We start from the raw sequence: 20,641 nt of genomic DNA on the forward strand, positions 1-20,641 counted from the left end.
GCTATTGCTACCTAGGCATGATATTTGAGGGTCAGTTGAAACCCCATGGGCAGCTAGAGAGGATTGAGTCCAAGCTACTTTCATCCATTTCACAAGCCCGTGTCATCATGTATAAATATGGCAAATTTTCCATCCTCCCAGCTTGGCATTATTGGACCAAGAAAGTCATTCCCATGCTATTATATGACTTGGAGACTCTTCCCGCAGATTCTGCATTCAAGTTCGAGCAGTGGGAAGCAAAATATTGGCGCACAATTCTTCATTTACCGCAATGCGTCCCTACCTCATGGATGAGATATGAGCTTGGCCTAACCTCTCTAGAAGCCCATTAACTGGCGTTTATGTTCATTTTTTGGGAAATGCCTGCGGTCGACTACCTCAAATGTATTGCTTAAAACACTTTCTTGTTACATTTTCTCAGCAAAGAAATCTAGTTACATCAAAGATTGGCTAAATCGTGTGTATTCGATAATGGCTAAAGCAGAAGTTACAATTGATCTGTTGTTGTTGAATCCTGATAAAGCCAAATCTAAAATTTATCAAACAGATTTGATCAACACATGTGAATCATGTATAATGTATCGAGTTAACGACATTGCACGTTTCCCACCAAAAAAACTCAGAACATTACCATTGTATCTGATACGTTCACCAGCCCTAAAATATAGATCAGGAATAGTGCGTTTTCGTTTCAATCTATGGGCAACTCTGGAAGTAAGGGCAAAACGCAGATTGGTAAGCCCAGAACAAAATGTTTGCAGATTCTGTCAAGAATCGCCTAGAGGTGAGACATTAGTGCATCTATTTACAGAATGTGCCCCACTTACCTCCAAAAGACAACTAGCCTTTGCAAGACATTGTCAATACCTCGGAAACATTACACAGGTCGAATGCTGGTCGGTCCTGTTGGGGTCAAATAACTTAGCAATCCAGATAGCAGCTGTTAATTTCCTCACCAGTTTTAAATTAGATACTTAACAGAAAGGAGCATTTAATTAATTGTTGTATGTGAATTTTTCTTCTATTTCTTCCTTTGTTTTATTCATGTCATAAAAAATGTAAATAATGTAAATAAGTTTTCTTTTTTTTTTTGTATTTCTTTATTTATTGTGACATTTTTGATGTTCGATGTATGCTAAATTATGTCAAATGATGTACTTCTATTTTGTTTTTTTTGAAAGGTTGATTAAATTCAACCAAATCAATAAAAAAAAAAAAAGTATTTAGTAATCCTAAAACCCTTTCTCCAGCAATGATGTTGTTTGGAACTTGGGGAACAAAGGTCTCGTCTTCAATGCCAATTCGGGACAAGGCATCAGCTTTCCCATTACAGGCTCCTGGCCGAAAGGTGATGACAAAGTCGTACTCTGTGAAGAATAAAGCCCATCGCAGTTGTCTAGCCGATTGGGCCTTGACTGAGCGGAGATACTGCAAGTTTCGATGGTCAGTAAGGATGGTGACCGTGTGTTGAGCACCTAGCAAATAATGTCTCCATTCTTTTAAGGCACACTTGATTGCCAACAGTTCCTTGTCTGTAATTGTATAATTTCGTTCCGCAGCTGATTTTTATTTTGACCAGAACGCCACTGGGTGCAAAATTTGAGTCTGTGGATCTCGTTGTGACAAAACAGCCCCCATGGCAGCACTAGAGGCATCTGTCTCTACAATGAAAGGTAAGTCAGAATGAGGATGTCTCAATATAGGAGCCTCTGTAAACTTGGACTTGAGAGTCTGAAAGGCAACTGTGGCCTCCGGGGTCCATGCAAACTTCTGGTTCTTCTTTAGCAATGACGTGATGGGATGAACCAACTGCAAGAAATTTTCCACAAATCTTCTATAGAAATTAGCAAAGCCCAAAAAACTTTGGACTCCTTTCACAGAAGTTGGAACCGGCCATGATAGAATTGCCTGCACCTTACGAACATGCATCTTAACTCCTTGAGAGGACAGCACAAAACCTAGAAACTCTACTTCAGAAACATGAAATGAACACTTTTCCATTTTCACATAAAGGGAGTTTTCTCGCAATTTCTTCAAAACCGCTGAAACATGATTCACATGCTCAGAGGGGTTTGCTGAAAAAATTAAGATATCGTCAATGTAGACTACTGCGCAGACATCAAGTAGATCTTTCAAAACGTCATTCATAAAGCACTGAAACGCAGCTGGAGCGTTGCATAACCCGAATGGCATGACTTGGTATTCTAAGAGGCCATATTTTGTGCGAAATGCAGTTTTCCACTGTTCGCCTTCCTTAACTCGGATTAGGTGATACGCCCCTCTAAGATCCAGCTTGGTAAATATCTGGGCTCCTTTAATTTGGTCTAACGAATTTGAAATGAGAGGAATAGGATATTGATTCTTGAAAGTAATCTGGTTGAGTGCGCGGTAATCGATACAAGTTCTGAGATCGCCTTCTTTTTTGGCAACAAAAAAAAGAGGCGAAGCAGCAGGAGACTTAGAGGGTCGAATGAAACCATTGGCTAAGTATTGGTCTAAGTATTTCTTCAGGTGAGAATCTTCTTTCTCCGTTAACAAATAAATTCGACTACACGGAATTTCACTTCCAGGAAGAATATCAATTTGACAATCATAGGGTCGATGTGGAGGAAGCTCCTCGGCCAATTTCTCTTCAAAGACGTCTCGGAATTCTGCATACTCGGGAGGGAGTAGACCTATTATTCCTAACGTTGAAACAGAGACCTTCTTCATAAAGCGGGAATCTTCCTGGGTGTTTGTCTTGCAGCAAAGTTCTCTACACTCATCAGCAAAGTTCAGAGACTGAGTTCGCCAATCAATCCTTGGATTATGTTTCTCCAACTAGGGCAAGCCAAGTATAATTTGGAGTTGGGGGGCACTAATTAGGTGGAACGTGATTCTCTCTTCATGTTTCCCCTGACAACACATAGTAAGGTTCGCCGAGCGTTGAATAACAGGACCTGAAGCCAAAGGCGTACCATCAACTGCTGATACATTTTCAGCTTCGTGCTTGTTCACATGAGGAAAACTCATCCTAGTTGCCAAATCGATATCCAAATAATTACCGACTGCACCACAATCGATGTAGGCTTGCAAAGTCTGCATTCTGGTGGGCTGTTCTGTACTGGATAAAGTAATGGAAAAAACAAAGTGTGAGGTCACCAAACCTTTTTCCATGCTCGACAAGTTGACCTCTACACTTGTCGGGCACTGGAGTTTTCCGAATTCAAGTCCTTCTTGTCTGGGTTAACGCCTCCAATAGGCTTCCCGGAAGGTTTAACAGGACACTCCTTGAGAAAATGACCAGCCTTACCACAGTAAAGACACAACTGTTGCTGGCGTCTCTTGTCTCTTTCAGCTTGTGATATCGGTCATCTAACGGCTCCCAACTGCATGGGTTCAACAGAACTCTCAGAACTGGCTCTCAACTGACTTTCCTTGGGGCGCCCAAAATAAGTTCTGTTTTCAGAGCGAGAGCGATCCACCCTTCTGTCTTGCAATCTCTGATCAAGTTGTACAGTTAAATCAATAAATTCTGCAATTCCTTCTGGAGGGTTCACCACCTGAGCCAAGGCGTCTTTCAATTCATTACGGAGTCCTCTCTGAAATAAGGTGGTTCTTTTCTCTTTGGGCCAATTTGTTTCTGCCACCAATCTGTTAAAGGTTGCTACATACGCCAACAATTCCTGGTTACCTTGGCGAAGAGAAAGTAACTCATTATCTAGAGCCTGACCCTGAGCATGACGTGCAAACAATTTTTCCATCTCCTTCTGAAAGTCAGAAAGATTTCTCAAAATCGGAAAATCCCTGTTTACTAACGGAATTGACCAATGGGCCGCAAAACCACCCAAATAGGATAATATAAACGCTACCTTGGCCTGATCAGAAGGAAATACCCCAGGGCGACAGAGAAAATGAAGCCGGCATTGGTTAAGAAAAACCGCAAACTTCTTAGGATCTCCTAGAAAGCATTCAGGAGGAGCTAAGGGGATATTGCCGGGAACAATTACTTGAACTGGTGAAGGAGGCGTGACTGAAACGGGGGCAGAAGCGCTGGCAGGAGGCAAAGGAGTTTGACCCGCTTTGGCTTGCAACATCTGGCGAGCTAAATCAACAGTGCAATCCCGGTTAACAATTAATTTTCTCCGGAGAGCACTGGTTTCAGAGCGGGCTGAATGGACCTCAGCTCTTAGTTCCCCCAACAACTGGGCCAACTGGTCTACTTCTGGAATTTCCATAATGTCCAGGCAGAGTATTTTTCAAAGCTGGCTTTGCGTTCTGTAACGCTCACCTGAACTCTGCGGGGACCTTCTGGACCTCCAACTGACTTCTACCTTCCTGGGAGCTAACACGGAATTTCTGTGGAGAAAATAACAATATTCCCTTCCTTAGTTTTCTTCTTAAATAGGAAGAACAAACCTGTAACTATAGGACCAGCAAAGGCTCACCTTGGTATTTAATATGTTGAGCTCTCCATCCTGTTCATACAGGGGCGCAAGTCCTGAAGATGGGACACAGGAGAATGTTTCTTTTTATTTTATTATTTGGAATAGGGGAAGAGGCTACTAGGCTCAATATTGGCGAGCAATATTTACTGGGAATAGGAATGTACAAAATGAAGGTTACCCCTATCCTAATATAACCTAAAAAGGGAAAGGTTTGCTGTGGTGCGAGGCGTGTGTGACAATGCAGACTGGAGAGCAGTGACGAACTATTATCTCTGACTAGAACACACCTTCAAGGCAAACTCCACAATCTGGCAAGAACCCGCTAATGACAGCGTAATACCATAGAATGCGTAAGGTAGCCTAATAACAATTATACACAATTCGAAGTATTTGATAAGGCAACAAAACGAAGCAAATACATTTGTATATCACTAGGAGTACTTACGTGAGAGAAGCAGCAAACTGACTGTGAGGTGAGAAGACCGCTATGACAGGACTCCAAACTACGGACTGTGACTGAAGCGGAGCAAACAGGCTGTGAGGTGAGGAGACCGCAATGACAGGACTCCAAACTACGGACTGTGACTGAAGCGGAGCAAATAGGCTGTGAGGTGAGGAGACCACTATGACAGGACTCCAAACTACGGACTGTAACGGAAGCGGAGGCGGCTGCACAGGGAATATAGGAAAGGAGCTGAGAACTAGTAATTAGTTACTAACGGAACTACGGTAAATGTCTGTGGACAAGGAATATTTTTATTGTGACAGAAATCAGAGGTACGTGACAAGCGTTCCATCTGTACTCAGACGAACGACGCGAAGCGCAAGTCTCCTGATGGGCGGGGCTTAAATAGCCGGCAATGAAAACAACTAGACCCGCTAGCTAACTGACTCAGAGGCACCACCTAGCGGCCATTAAGGAAACCCCAACCAACCATTAACATGAGGGAATTAGAATCAATTAACCAGCTAAGGCAACATGAATTCCCATATGAACCTGTATCTCCTAGGACTAAAATGGGAACTTAACCTGTGGTCATGACAGTACCCCTCCTCAAGAACTCTCCTCCCGGTTTATTGGGGTGATTCTGATGAAATCTCTTTAACAATCTAGTGGCATGTATGTTTTGTTTAGGTTCCCAAGATCGATCTAAGGGACCATAGCCCTTCCAGTCAACCAGATAAAAAAACCTTATGCCTGACAACCTTGGAGTCTAAAATGTCCTTCACTTCATATTCAGATTGATTGTCTTGAAATTCAATGGGAGCAGGAGCTGGTTCTAAACAAGTATCTTGTTTCAGTAAAGACACATGAAAAACTGGATGAATTTGCATCCTCCGAGGAAGGGTCAATTTCATTGCCACTGGGTTGATGATGGCTTCAACGGAGAACGGACCCAAAAATCGGGGGGAGAAATTTCTTTCAACCTTTCAACATCAAATTTCTGGAGGATAGCCACACAGAGTCTCCGACTTGAAACTTAGGAGCTACACATCGATGGCGGTCAGCAAACTTCTTCTGACTTTCCCTGGCTGCAGATAAGCTAGCTTGAGCCCTAGTGTGGGCCGTAGAGATGAATTCATGGAGAGTCTTCACAGCAGGCACCTCTAAAGGTTCTGGAGGATCAAAAGCAGAAGTTCGAGGATGTCGACCATGTAATGTATAGAATGGAGTAAGCCCAGTAGAGGAATGAGTTGAATTGTTGTAAGCATATTCAGCCACCCACAATATATCCAACCAAGAATCTTCTGTTTGGTGAAGCATACAACGCAAATACTGTTCTAGAGTCTGGTTAGTGCGCTCCGTTTAACCATCGGTTTGGGGATGATGTCTGGCGGATAATCGAACATCAATCTTGGCCAAGGCACAACATTTCCTCCAAAATTTAGAAACAAATTGGCTACCTCGGTCTGAGATTACAATGGAGGGAAAACCATGTGCCTTAACAATGTTCTCCAGAAATATCTTGGCCAATCCAGAGGCAGTCGGAAGTCCTTGGACTATGATAAAATGTGCCATCTTGGAGAATAAGTCAACCACCACTAGAATGGTGTCAAAACCCCTACACGGAGGAAGATCGGTAATGAAATCCATTGACACAGTATGCCAAGGACTCGGTGGTACATCCAAAGGTTGAAGAAGACCGGCCGGTCTTTTCTTTGTGTTCTTATTTTGTGCACAGTTTCCACAGGTTTGAATAAATTGCATGACATCCTTGAGCCACGTAGGCCACCAGTAGTGTCTCTTGATATTTTCCAAAGACTTTGTGACCCCTGGGTGACCCTCAATCAGGGAGCTATGGTAGTTTTCAATTACTTGTCTTCTCAGTTCTTCCGTATGTAGGTACAAGCGATTTTGATAATGAGGTATATTCTCCGGTAGGGTGAATTGATCGCCTCGATCAGTCCAGGCAAGCAACTCCTCAGGAACCAAATTCCTCTTGACTTCCTTCAGTAGTTCTTCATAGAAAGTGTCTAAAGTATTTAGTAATCCTAAAACCCTTTCTCCAGTAATGATGTTGTTTGGAACTTGGGGAAGAAAGGTCTCGTCTTCAATGCCAATTCGGGACAAGGCATCAGCTTTCCCATTACAGGCTCCTGGCCGAAAGGTGATGACAAAGTCGTACTCTGTAAAGAATAAAGCCCATTGCAGTTGTCTAGCTGATTGGGCCTTGACTGAGCGGAGATACTGCAAGTTTCGATGGTCAGTAAGGATGGTGACCGTGTGTTGAGCACCTAGCAAATAATGTCTCCATTCTTTTAAGGCGCACTTGATTGGCAGCAGTTCCTTGTCTGTAATTGTATCATTTCGTTCCGCAGCTGAATTTTTTTTCGACCAGAACGCCACTGGGTGCAAAATTTGAGTCTGTGGATCGCGTTGTGACAAAACAGCCCCCATGGCAGCACTAGAGGCATCTGTCTCTACAATGAAAGGTAAGTCAGGATGAGGAAGTCTCAATATAGGAGCCTCTGCAAACTTGGACTTGAGAGTCTGAAAGGCAACTGTGGCCTCCAGGGTCCATGCAAACTTCTGGTTCTTCTTTAGCAATGACGTGATGGGATGAACCAACTGCAAGAAATTTTCCACAAATCTTCTATAGAAATTAGCAAAGCCCAAAAAATGTTGGACTCCTTTCACAGAAGTTGGAACCGGCCATGATAGAATTGCCTGCACCTTACGAACATGCATCTTAACTGCTTGATAGGATAGCACAAAACCTAGAAACTCTACTTCGCAAACATGAAATGAACATTTTTCCATTTTCACATAAAGGGAGTTTTCTCGCAATTTCTTCAAAACCGCCGAAACATGATTCACATGCTCAGAGGGGTTTGCTGAAAAAATTAAGATATCGTCAATGTAGACTACTGCGCAGACATCAAGTAGATCTTTCAAAACGTCATTCATAAAGCACTGAAACGCAGCTGGAGCGTTGCATAACCCGAATGGCATGACTTGGTATCCGAAGAGGCCATATTTTGTGCGAAATGCAGTTTTCCACTCGTTGCCTTCCTTAACTCGGATTAGGTGATACGCCCCTCTAAGATCCAGCTTGGTAAATATCTGGGCTCCTTTAATTTGGTCTAACAAATTTGAAATGAGAGGAATAGGATATCGATTCTTGAAAGTAATCTGGTTGAGTGCGCGGTAATCGATACAAGTTCTGAGATCGCCTTCTTTTTTGGCGACAAAAAAAAGAGGCGAAGCAGCAGGAGACTTAGAGGGTCGAATGAAACCATTGGCTAAGTATTGGTCTAAGTATTTCTTCAGGTGAGAATCTTCTTTCTCCGTTAATGAATAAATTCGACTACACGGAATTTCACTTCCAGGAAGAATATCAATTTGACAATCATAGGGTCGATGTGGAGGAAGCTCCTCGGCCAATTCCTCTTCAAAGATGTCTCGGAATTCTGCATACTCGGGAGGAAGTAGGCCTATTATTCCTAAAGTTGAAACAGAGACCTTCATAAAGCGGGAATCTTCCTGGGTGTTTGTCTTGCAGCAAAGTTCTCTACACTCATCAGCAAAGGTCAGAGACTGAGTTTGCCAATCAATCCTTGGATTATGTTTCTCCAACCAGGGCAAGCCAAGTATAATTTGGAGTTGGGGAGCACTAATTAGGTGGAACGTGATTCTCTCTTCATGTTTCCCCTGACAACACATAGTAAGGTTCGCCGTGCGTTGAATAACAGGACCTGAAGCCAAAGGCGTACCATCAACTGCTGATACATTTTCAGCTTCGTGCTTGTTCACACGAGGAAAACCCATCCTAGTTGCCAAATCGATATCCAAATAATTACCGACTGCACCACAATCGATGTAGGCTTGCAAAGTCTGCATTCTGGTGGGCTGTTCTGTACTGGATAAAGTAATGGGAAAAACAAAGTGTGAGGTCACCAAGCCTTTTTCCATACTCCACAAGTTGACCTCTACACTTGTCGGGCACTGGAGTTTTCCGAATTCAAGTCCTTCTTGTCTGGGTTAACGCCTCCAATAGGCTTCCGGGATGGTTTAATAGGACACTCCTTGAGAAAATGACCAGCCTTACCACAGTAAAGACACAACTGTTGCTGGCGTCTCTTGTCTCTTTCAGCTTGTGATATCGGTCCTCTAACGGCTCCCAACTGCATGGGTTCAACAGAACTCTCAGAACTCGCTCTCAACTGGGGCGCACAAAATAAGTTCTGTTTTTAGAGCAAGAGCGATCCACCCTTCTGTCTTGCAATCTCTGATCAAGTTGTACAGTTAAATCAATAAATTCTGCAATTCCTTCTGGAGGGTTCACCACCTGAGCCAAGGCGTCTTTCAATTCATTACGGAGTCCTCTCTGAAATAAGGTGGTTCTTTTCTCTTTGGGCCAATTTGTTTCTGCCACCAATCTGTTAAAGGTTGCTACATACGCCAACAATTCCTGGTTACCTTGGCGAAGAGAAAGTAACTCATTATCTAGAGCCTGACCCTGAGCATGACGTGCAAACAATTTTTCCATCTCCTTCTGAAAGTCTGAAAGATTTCTCAAAATCGGATCATCCCTGTTTACTAACGGAATTGACCAATCAGCCGCAAAACCACCCAAATAGGATAATATAAACGCTACCTTGGCCTGATCAGAAGGAAATACCCCAGGGCGACAGAGAAAATGAAGCCGGCATTGGTTAAGAAAAACTGCAAACTTCTTAGGATCTCCTAGAAAGCATTCAGGAGGAGCTAAGGGGATATTGCCGGGAACAATTACTTGAACTGGTGAAGGAGGCGTGACTGAAACTGGGGCAGAAGCGCTGGCAGGAGGCAAAGGAGTTTGACCCTCTTGGGCTTGCAACATCTGGCGAGCTAAATCTTCAGTGCGATCCCGGTTAACAATTAATTTTCTCTGGAGAGCACTGGTTTCAGAGCGGGCTTAATGGACCTCAGCTCTCAGTTCCCCCAATAACTGGGCCAACTGGTCTACTTATAGAATTTCCATAATGTCCAGGCAGAGTATTTTTGAAAGCTGGCTATGCGTTCTGTAACGCTCACCTGAACTCTGCGGGGACCTTCTGGACCTCCAACTGACTTCTACCTTCCTGGGAGCTAACACGGAATTTCTGTGGAGAAAATAACAATATTCCCTTCCTTAGTTTTCTTCTTAAATAGGAAGAACAAACTTGTAACTATAGGACCAGCAAAGGCTCACCTTGGTATTTAATATGTTGAGCTCTCCATCCTGTTCATACAGGGGCGCAAGTCCTGAAGATGGGACACAGGAGAATGTTTCTTTTTATTTTATTATTTGGAATAGGGGAAGAGGCTACTAGGCTCAATATTGGCGAGCAATATTCACTGGGAATAGGAATGTACAAAATGAAGGTTCCCCCTATCCTAATATAACCTAAAAAGGGAAAGGTTTGCTGTGGTGCGAGGCGTGTGTGACAATGCAGACTGGAGAGCAGTGACGAACTATTATCTCTGACTAGAACACACCTTCAAGGCAAACTCCACAATCTGGCAAGAACCCGCTAATGACAGCGTAATACCATAGAATGCGTAAGGTAGCCTCATAACAATTATACACAATTCGAAGTATTTGATAAGGCAACAAAACGAAGCAAATACATTTGTATATCACTAGGAGTACTTACGTGAGAGAAGCAGCAAACTGACTGTGAGTTGAGAAGACCGCTATGACAGGACTCCAAACTACGGACTGTGACTGAAGCGGAGCAAACAGGCTGTGAGGTGAGGAGGCCGCTATGACAGGACTCCAAACTACGGACTGTGACGGAAGCGGAGGCGGCTGCACAGGGAATACAGGAAAGGAACTGAGAACTAGTAATTAGTTACTAACGGAACTACGGTAAATGTCTGTGGACAAGGAATATTTTTATTGTGACAGAAATCAGAGGTACGTGACAAGCGTTCCATCTGTACTCAGACAAACGACGCGAAGCGTGAGTCTCCTCATGGGCGGGGCTTAAATAGCCAGCAATGAAAACAACTAGACCCGCTAGCTAACTGACTCAGAGGCACCACCTAGCGGCCATTAAGGAAACCCCAACCAACCATTAACATGAGGGAATTAGAATCAATCAACCAGCTAAGGCAACATGAATTCCCATATGAACCTGTATCACCTAGGACTAAAATGGGAACTTAACCTGTGGTCATGACAGTACCCCTCCTCAAGAACTCTCCTCCCGGTTTATTGGGGTGATTCTGATGAAATCTCTTTAACAATCTAGTGGCATGTATGTTTTCTTTAGGTTCCCAAGAGCGATCTAAGGGACCATAGCCCTTCCAGTCAACCAGATAAAAAAACCTTATGCCTGACAACCTTGGAGTCTAAAATGTCCTTCACTTCATATTCAGATTGATTGTCTTCAAATTCAATGGGAACAGGAGCTGGTTCTAAACAAGTATCTGGTTTTACTGGTTTCAGTAAAGACACATGAAAAACTGGATGAATTTGCATCCTCCGAGGAAGGGTCAATTTCATTGCCACTGGGTTGATGATGGCTTCAATGGAGAACGGACCCAAAAATCGGGGGGAGAAATTTCTTTGAACCTTTCAACATCAAATTTCTGGAGGATAGCCACACAGAGTCTCCGACTTGAAACTTAGGAGCTACACATCGATGGCGATCAGCAAACTTCTTCTGACTTTCCCTGGCTGCAGATAAGCTAGCTTGAGCCCTAGTGTGGGCCGTAGAGATGAATTCATGGAGAGTCTTCACAGCAGGCATCTCTAAAGGTTCTGGAAGATCAAAAGCAGAAGTTCGAGGATGTCGACCATGTAATGTATAGAATGGAGTAAGCCCAGTAGAGGAATGAGTTGAATTGTTGTAAGCATATTCAGCCGCCCACAATATATCCAACCAAGAATCTTCTGTTTGGTGAAGCATAAAACGCAAATAGTGTTCTAGAGTCTGGTTAGTGCGCTCCGTTTGACCATCGGTTTGGGGATAATCGAACATCAATCTTGGCCAAGGCACAACATTTCCTCCAAAATTTTGAAACGAATTGGCTACCTCGGTCTGAGATTACAATGGAGGGAAAACCATGCGCCTTAACAATGTTCTCCAGAAATATCTTGGCCAATCCAGAGGCAGTCGGAAGTCCTTGGACTATGATGAAATGTGCCATCTTGGAGAATAAGCCAACCACCACTAGAATGGTGTCAAAACCCCTACACGGAGGAAGATCGGTAATGAAATCCATTGACACAGTATGCCAAGGACTCGGTGGTACATCCAAAGGTTGAGGAAGACCGGCCGGTCTTTTCTTTGTGTTCTTATTTTGTGCACAGTTTCCACAGGTTTGAATAAATTGCATGACATCCTTGAGCCACATAGGCCACCAGTAGTGTCTCTTGATTTTTTCCAAAGACTTTGTGACCTCTGGGTGACCCTCAATCAGGGAGCTATGGTAGTTTTCAATTACTTGTCTTCTCAGTTCTTCCGTAGGTAGGTACAAGCGATTTTGATAATGAGGTATATTCTCCGGTAGGGTGAATTGATCGCCTCGATCAGTCCAGGCAAGCAACTCCTGAGGAACCAAATTCCTCTTGACTTCCTTCAGTAGTTCTTCATAGAAAGGGTCTAAAGTATTTAGTTATCCTAAAACCCTTTCTCCAGCAATGATGTTGTTTGGAACTTGGGGAACAAAGGTCTCGTCTTCAATGACAATTCGGGACAAGGCATCAGCTTTCCCATTACAAGCTCCTGGCCGAAAGGTGATGACAAAGTCGTACTCTGTGAAGAATAAAGCCCATCGCAGTTGTCTAGCTGATTGGGCCTTGACTGAGCGGAGATACAGCAAGTTTCGATGGTCAGTAAGGATGGTGACCGTGTGTTGAGCACCTAGCAAATAATGTCTCCATTCTTTTAAGGCGCACTTGATTGCCAGCAGTTCCTTGTCTGTAATTGTATAATTTCGTTCCGCAGCTGAATTATTTTTCGACCAGAACGCCACTGGGTGCAAAATTTGAGTCTGTGGATCTCGTTGTGACAAAACAGCCCCCATGGCAGCATTAGAGGCATCTGTCTCTACAATGAAAGGTAAGTCAGAATGAGGATGTCTCAATATAGGAGCCTCTGTAAACTTGGACTTGAGAGTCTGAAAGGCAACTGTGGCCTCCGGGGTCCATGCAAACTTCTGGTTCTTCTTTAGCAATGACGTGATGGGATGAACCAACTGCAAGAAATTTTCCACAAATCTTCTATAGAAATTAGCAAAGCCCAAAAAACGTTGGACTCCTTTCACAGAAGTTGGAACCGGCCATGATAGAATTGCCTGCACCTTACGAACATGCATCTTAACTCCTTGAGAGGACAGCACAAAACCTAGAAACTCTACTTCAGAAACATGAAATGAACATTTTGCCATTTTCACATAAAGGGAGTTTTCTCGCAATTTCTTCAAAGCCGCCGAAACATGAATCACATGCTCAGAGGGGTTTGCTGAAAAAATTAAGATATCGTCAATGTAGACTACTGCGCAGACATCAAGTAGATCTTTCAAAACGTCATTCATAAAGCACTGAAACGCAGCTGGAGCGTTGCATAACCCGAATGGCATGACTTGGTATTCGAAGAGGCCATATTTTGTGCAAAATGCAGTTTTCCACTCGTCGCCTTCCTTAACTCGGATTAGGTGATACGCCCCTCTAAGATCCAGCTTGGTAAATATCTGGGCTCCTTTAATTTGGTCTAATAAATTTGAAATGAGAGGAATAGGATATCGATTCTTGAAAGTAATCTGGTTGAGTGTGCGGTAATCTATACAAGTTCTGAGATCGCCTTCTTTTTGGCGATAAAAAAGAGGCGAAGCAGCAGGAGACTTAGAGGGTCGAATGAAACCATTGGCTAAGTATTGGTCTAAGTATTTCTTCAGGTGAGAATCTTCTTTCTCCGTTAACGAATAAATTCGACTACACGGAATTTCACTTCCAGGAAGAATATCAATTTGACAATCATAGGGTCGATGTGGAGGAAGCTCCTCGGCCAATTCCTCTTCAAAGACGTCTCGGAATTCTGCATACTCGGGAGGGAGTAGGCCTATTATTCCTAACGTTGAAACAGAGACATTCATAAAACGGGAATCTTCCTGGGTGTTTGTCTTGCAGCAAATTTCTCTACACTCATCAGCAAAGGTCAGAGACTGAGTTCGCCAATCAATCCTTGGATTATGTTTCTCCAACCAGGGCAAGCCAAGTATAATTTGGAGTTGGGGAGCACTAATTAGGTGGAACGTGATTCTCTCTTCATGTTTCCCCTGACAACACATAGTAAGGTTCGCTGTGCGTTGAATAACAGGACCTGAAGCCAAAGGCGTACCATCAACTGCTGATACATTTTCAGCTTCGTGCTTGTTCACACGAGGAAAACCCATCCTAGTTGCCAAATCGATATCCAAATAATTACCGACTCCACCACAATCGATGTAGGCTTGCAAAGTCTGCATTCTGGTGGGCTGTTCTGTACTGGATAAAGTAATGGGAAAAACAAAGTGTGAAGTCACCAAGCCTTTTTCCATACTCGACAAGTTGGCCTCTACACTTGTCGGGCACTGGAGTTTTCCGAATTCAAGTCCTTCTTGTCTGGGTTAACGCCTCCAATAGGCTTCCGGGAAGGTTTAATAGGACACTCCTTGAGAAAATGACCAGCCTTACCACAGTAAAGACACAACTATTGCTGGCGTCTCTTGTGTCTTTCAGCTTGTGATATCGGTCCTCTAACGGCTCCCAACTGCATGGGTTCAACAGAACTCTCAGAACTGGCTCTCAAATGACTTTCCTTGGGGCGCACAAAATAAGTTCTGTTTTCAGAGCGAGAACAATCCACCCTTCTGTCTTGCAATCTCTGATCAAGTTGTACAGTTAAATCAATAAATTCTGCAATTCCTTCTGGAGGGTTCACCACCTGAGCCAAGACGTCTTTCAATTCATTACAGAGTCCTCTCTGAAATAAGGTGGTTCTTTTCTCTTTGGGCCAATTTGTTTCTGCCACCAATCTGTTAAAGGCTGCTACATACGCCAACAATTCCTGGTTACCTTGGCGAAGAGAAAGTAACTCATTATCTAGAGCCTGACCCTGAGCATGACATGCAAACAATTTTTCCATCTCCTTCTGAAAGTCTGAAAGATTTCTCAAAATCGGATCATCCCTGTTTACTAAAGGAATTGACCAATCGGCCGCAAAACCACCCAAATAGGATAATATAAACGCTACCTTGGCCTGATCAGAAGGAAATACCCCAGGGCGACAGAGAAAATGAAGCCGGCATTGGTTAAGAAAAACCGCAAACTTCTTAGGATCTCCTAGAAAGCATTCAGGAGGAGCTAAGGGGATATTGCCGGGAACAATTACTTGAACTGGTGAAGGAGGCGTGACTGAAACGGGGGCAGAAGCGCTGGCAGGAGGCAAAGGAGTTTGACCCGCTTGGGCTTGCAACATCTGGCGAGCTAAATCATCAGTACGATCCCGGTTAACAATTAATTTTCTCGGGAGAGCACTGGTTTCAGAGCGGGCTGAATGGACCTCAGCTCTTAGTTCCCCCAATAACTGGGCCAACTGGTCTACTTCTGGAATTTCCATAATGTCCAGGCAGAGTATTTTTCAAAGCTGGCTTTGCATTCTGTAACGCTCACCTGAACTCTGCGGGGACCTTCTGGACCTCCAACTGACTTCTACCTTCCTGGGAGCTAACACGGAATTTCTGTGGAGAAAATAACAATATTCCCTTCCTTAGTTTTCTTCTTAAATAGGAAGAACAAACTTGTAACTATAGGACCAGCAAAGGCTCACCTTGGTATTTAATATGTTGAGCTCTCCATCCTGTTCATACAGGGGCGCAAGTCCTGAAGATGGGACACAGGAGAATGTTTCTTTTTATTTTATTATTTGGAATAGCAGAAGAGGCTACTAGGCTCAATATGGGCGAGCAATATTCACTGGGAATAGGAATGTACAAAATGAAGGTTACCCCTATCCTAATATAACCTAAAAAGGGAAAGGTTTGCTGTGGTGTGAGGCGTGTGTGACAATGCAGACTGGAGAGCAGTGACAAACTATTATCTCTGACTAGAACACACCTTCAAGGCAAACTCCACAATCTGGCAAGAACCCGCTAATGACAGCGTAATACCATAGAATGCGTAAGGTAGCCTAATAACAATTATACACAATTCGAAGTATTTGATAAGGCAACAAAACGAAGCAAATACATTCGTATATCACTAGAGTACTTGCGTGAGAGAAGCAGCAAACTGACTGTGAGGTGAGAAGACCGCTATGACAGGACTCCAAACTACGGACTGTGACTGAAGCGGAGCAAATAGGCTGTGAGGTGAGGAGACCGCTATGACAGGACTCCAAACTACGGACTGTGACTGAAGCGGAGCAAATAGGCTGTGAGGTGAGGAGACCGCTATGACAGGACTCCAAACTACGGACTGTGATGGAAGCGGAGGCGCCTGCACAGGGAATACAGGAAAGGAACTGAGAACTAGTAATTAGTTACTAACGGAACTACGGTAAATGTCTGTGGACAAGGAATATTTTTACTGTGACAGAAATCAGAGGTACGTGACGAGCGTTCCATCTGTACGCAGACGAACGACGCGAAGCGCGAGTCTCCTGATGGGCGGGGCCTAAATAGCCAGCAATGAAAACAACTAGACACGCTAGCTAACTGACTCAGAGGCACCACCTAGCGGCCATTAAGGAAACCCCAACCAACCATTAACATGAGGGAATTAGAATCAATTAACCAGCTAAGGCAACATGAATTCCCATATGAACCTGTATCTCCTAGGACTAAAATGGGAACTTAACCTGTGGTCATGACAGTACCCCTCCTCAAGAACTCTCCTCCCGGTTTATTGGGGTGATTCTGATGAAATCTCTTTAACAATCTAGTGGCATGTATGTTTTCTTTAGGTTCCCAAGATCGATCTAAGGGACCATAGCCCTTCCAGTCAACCAGATAAAAAAACCTTATGCCTGACAACCTTGGAGTCTAAAATGTCCTTCACTTCATATTCAGATTGATTGTCTTGAAATTCAATGGGAGCAGGAGCTGGTTCTAAACAAGTATCTGGTTTTACTGGTTTCAGTAAAGACACATGAAAAACTGGATGAATTTGCATCCTTCGAGGAAGGGTCAATTTCATTGCCACTGGGTTGATGATGGCTTCAATGGAGAACGGACCCAAAAATCAGGGAAGACATTTCTTTGAACCTTTCAACATCAAAATTCTGGAGGATAGCCACACAGAGTCACCGACTTGAAACTTGGGAGCTACACATCGATGGCGGTCAGCAAACTTCTTCTGACTTTCCTTGGCTGCAGATAAGCTAGCTTGAGCCCTAGTGTGGGCCGTAGAGATTAATTCATGGAGAGTCTTCACAGCAGGCATCTCTAAAGGTTCTGGAGGATCAAAAGCAGAAGTTCGAGGATGTCGACCATGTAATGTATAGAATGGAGTAAGCCCAGTAGAGGAATGAGTTGAATTGTTGTAAGCATATTCAGCCACCCACAATATATCCAACCAAGAATCTTCTGTTTGGTGAAGCATACAACGCAAATACTGTTCTAGAGTCTGGTAGTGCGCTCCGTTTGACCATCGGTTTGGGGATGATGACTGGTGGATAATCGAACATCAATCTTGGCCAAGGCACAACATTTCCTCCAAAATTTAGAAACAAATTGGCTACCTCGGTCTGAGATTACAATGGAGGGAAAACCATGCGCCTTAACAATGTTCTCTAGAAATATATTGGCCAATACAGAGGCAGTCGGAAGTCCTTGGACTACGATAAAATGTGCGATCTTGGAGAATAAGTCAACCACCACTAGAATGGTGTCAAAACCCCTACACGGAGGAAGATCGGTAATGAAATCCATTGACACAGTATGCCAAGGACTCGGTTGTACATCCAAAGGTTGAAGAAGACCGGCCAGTCTTTTCTTTGTGTTCTTATTTTGTGCACAGTTTCCACAGGTTTGAATTAATTGCATGACATCCTTGAGCCACGTAGGCCACCAGTAGTGTCTCTTGATTTTTTCCAAAGACTTTGTGACCCCTGGGTGGCCCTCAATCAGGGAGCTATGGTAGTTTTCAATTACTTGTCTTCTCAATTCTTCCGTAGGTAGGTACAAGCGATTTTCATAATGAGGTATATTCTCCTGTAGGGTGAATTGATCACCTCGATCAGTCCAGGCAAGCAACTCCTCAGGAACCAAATTCCTCTTGACTTCCTTCAGTAGTTCTTCATAGAAAGGTTCTAAAGTATTTAGTAATCCTAAAACCCTTTCTCCAGCAATGATGTTGTTTGGAACTTGGGGAACAAAGGTCTCGTCTTCAATGCCAATTCTGGACAAGGCATCAGCTTTCCCATTACAGGCTCCTGGCCGAAAGGTGATGACAAAGTCGTACTCTGTGAAGAATAAAGCCCATCGCAGTTGTCTAGCCGATTGGGCCTTGACTGAGCGGAGATACTGCAAGTTTCGATGGTCAGTAAGGATGGTGACCGTGTGTTGAGCACCTAGCAAATAATGTCTCCATTCTTTTAAGGCGCACTTGATTGCCAACCGTTCCTTGTCTGTAATTGTATAATTTCGTTCCGCAGCTGAACAGAACGCCACTGGGTGCAAATTTTGAGTCTGTGGATCTCGTTGTGACAAAACAGCCCCCACGCAGCACTAGAGGCATCTGTCTCTACAATGAAAGGTAAATCAGGATGAGGATGTCTCAATATAGGAGCCTTTGTAAACTTGGACTTGAGAGTCTGAAAGGCAACTGTGGCCTCCGGGGTCCATGCAAACTTCTGGTTCTTCTTTAGCAATGACGTGATGGGATGAACCAACTGCAAGAAATCTTCCACAAATCTTCTATAGAAATTAGCAAAGCCCAAAAAACTTTGGACTCCTTTCACAGAAGTTGGAACCGGCCATGATAGAATTGCCTGCACCTTACGAACATGCATCTTAACTCCTTGAGAGGACAGCACAAAACCTAGAAACTCTACTTCAGAAACATGAAATGAACATTTTTCCATTTTCACATAAAGGGAGTTTTCTCGTAATTTCTTCAAAACCGCCGAAACGTGATTCACATGCTCAGAGGGGTTTGCTGAAAAAATTAAGATATCGTCAATGTAGACTACTGCGCAGACATCAAGTAGATCTTTCAAAACGTCATTCATAAAGCACTGAAACGCAGCTGGAGCGTTGCATAACCCGAATGGCATGACTTGGTATTCGAAGAGGCCATATTTTGTGCGAAATGCAGTTTCCCACTCGTCGCCTTCCTTAACTCGGATTAGGTGATATGCCCCTCTAAGATCCAGCTTGGTAAATACCTGGGCTCCTTTAATGTGGTCTAACAAATTTGAAATGAGAGGAATAGGATATCGATTCTTGAAAGTAATCTGGTTGAGTGCGCGGTAATCGATACAAGTTCTGAGATCGCCTTCTTTTTTGGCGACAAAAAAAAGAGGCGAAGCAGCAGGAGACTTAGAGGGTCGAATGAAACCATTGGCTAAGTATTGGTCTAAGTATTTCTTCAGGTGAGAATCTTCTTTCTCCGTTAACAAATAAATTCGACTACACGGAATTTCACTTCCAGGAAGAATATCAACTTGACAATCATAGGGTCGATGTGGAGGAAGCTCCTCGGCCAATTTCTCTTCAAAGACGTCTCGGAATTCTGCATACTCGGGAGGGAGTAGGCCTATTATTCCTAACGTTGAAACAGAGACCTTCTTCATAAAGCGGGAATCTTCCTGGGTGTCTGTCTTGCAGCAAAGTTCTCTACACTCATCAGCAAAGGTCAGAGACTGAGTTCGCCAATCAATCCTTGGATTATGTTTCTCCAACCAGGGCAAGCCAAGTATAATTTGGAGTTGGGGAGCACTAATTAGGTGGAACGTGATTCTCTCTTCATGTTTCCCCTGACAACACATAGTAAGGTTCGCCGTGCGTTGAATAACAGGACCTGAAGCCAAAGGCGTACCATCAACTGCTGATACATTTTCAGCTTCGTGCTTGTTCACACGAGGAAAACCCATCCTAGTTGCCAAATCGATATCCAAATAATTACGGACTGCACCACAATCGATGTAGGCTTGCAAAGTCAGCATTCTGGTGGGCTGTTCTGTACTGGATAAAGTAATGGGAAAAACAAAGTGTGAGGTTACCAAACCTTTTTCCATGCTCGACAAGTTGACCTCTACACTTGTCGGGCACTGGAGTTTTCCAAATTCAAGTCCTTCTTATCTGGGTTAACGCCGCCAATAGGCTTCCAGGAAGGTTTAATTGGACACTCCTTGAGAAAATGACCAGCCTTACCACATTAAAGACACAACTGTTGCTGGCGTCTCTTGTCTCTTTCAGCTTGTGATATCGGTCCTCTAACGGCTCCCACCTGCATGAGTTCAACAGAACTCTCATAACTGGCTCTCAACTGACTTTCCTTGGGGCGCACAAAATAAGTTCTGTTTTCAGAGCGATCCACCCTTCTGTCTTGCAATCTCTGATCAAGTTGTACAGTTAAATCAATAAATTCTGCAATTCCTTCTGGAGGGTTCACCACCTGAGCCAAGACGTCTTTCAATTCATTACAGAGTCCTCTCTGAAATAAGGTGGTTCTTTTCTCTTTGGGCCAATTTGTTTCTGCCACCAATCTGTTAAAGGTTGCTACATACGCCAACAATTCCTGGTTACCTTGGCGAAG

The sequence above is a fragment of the Ambystoma mexicanum genome, chromosome 6p (assembly GCF_040938575.1).
Source record: "Ambystoma mexicanum isolate Mex_15411 chromosome 6p, UKY_AmexF1_1, whole genome shotgun sequence".
Classification (NCBI taxonomy): Eukaryota; Metazoa; Chordata; class Amphibia; order Caudata; family Ambystomatidae; genus Ambystoma; species Ambystoma mexicanum.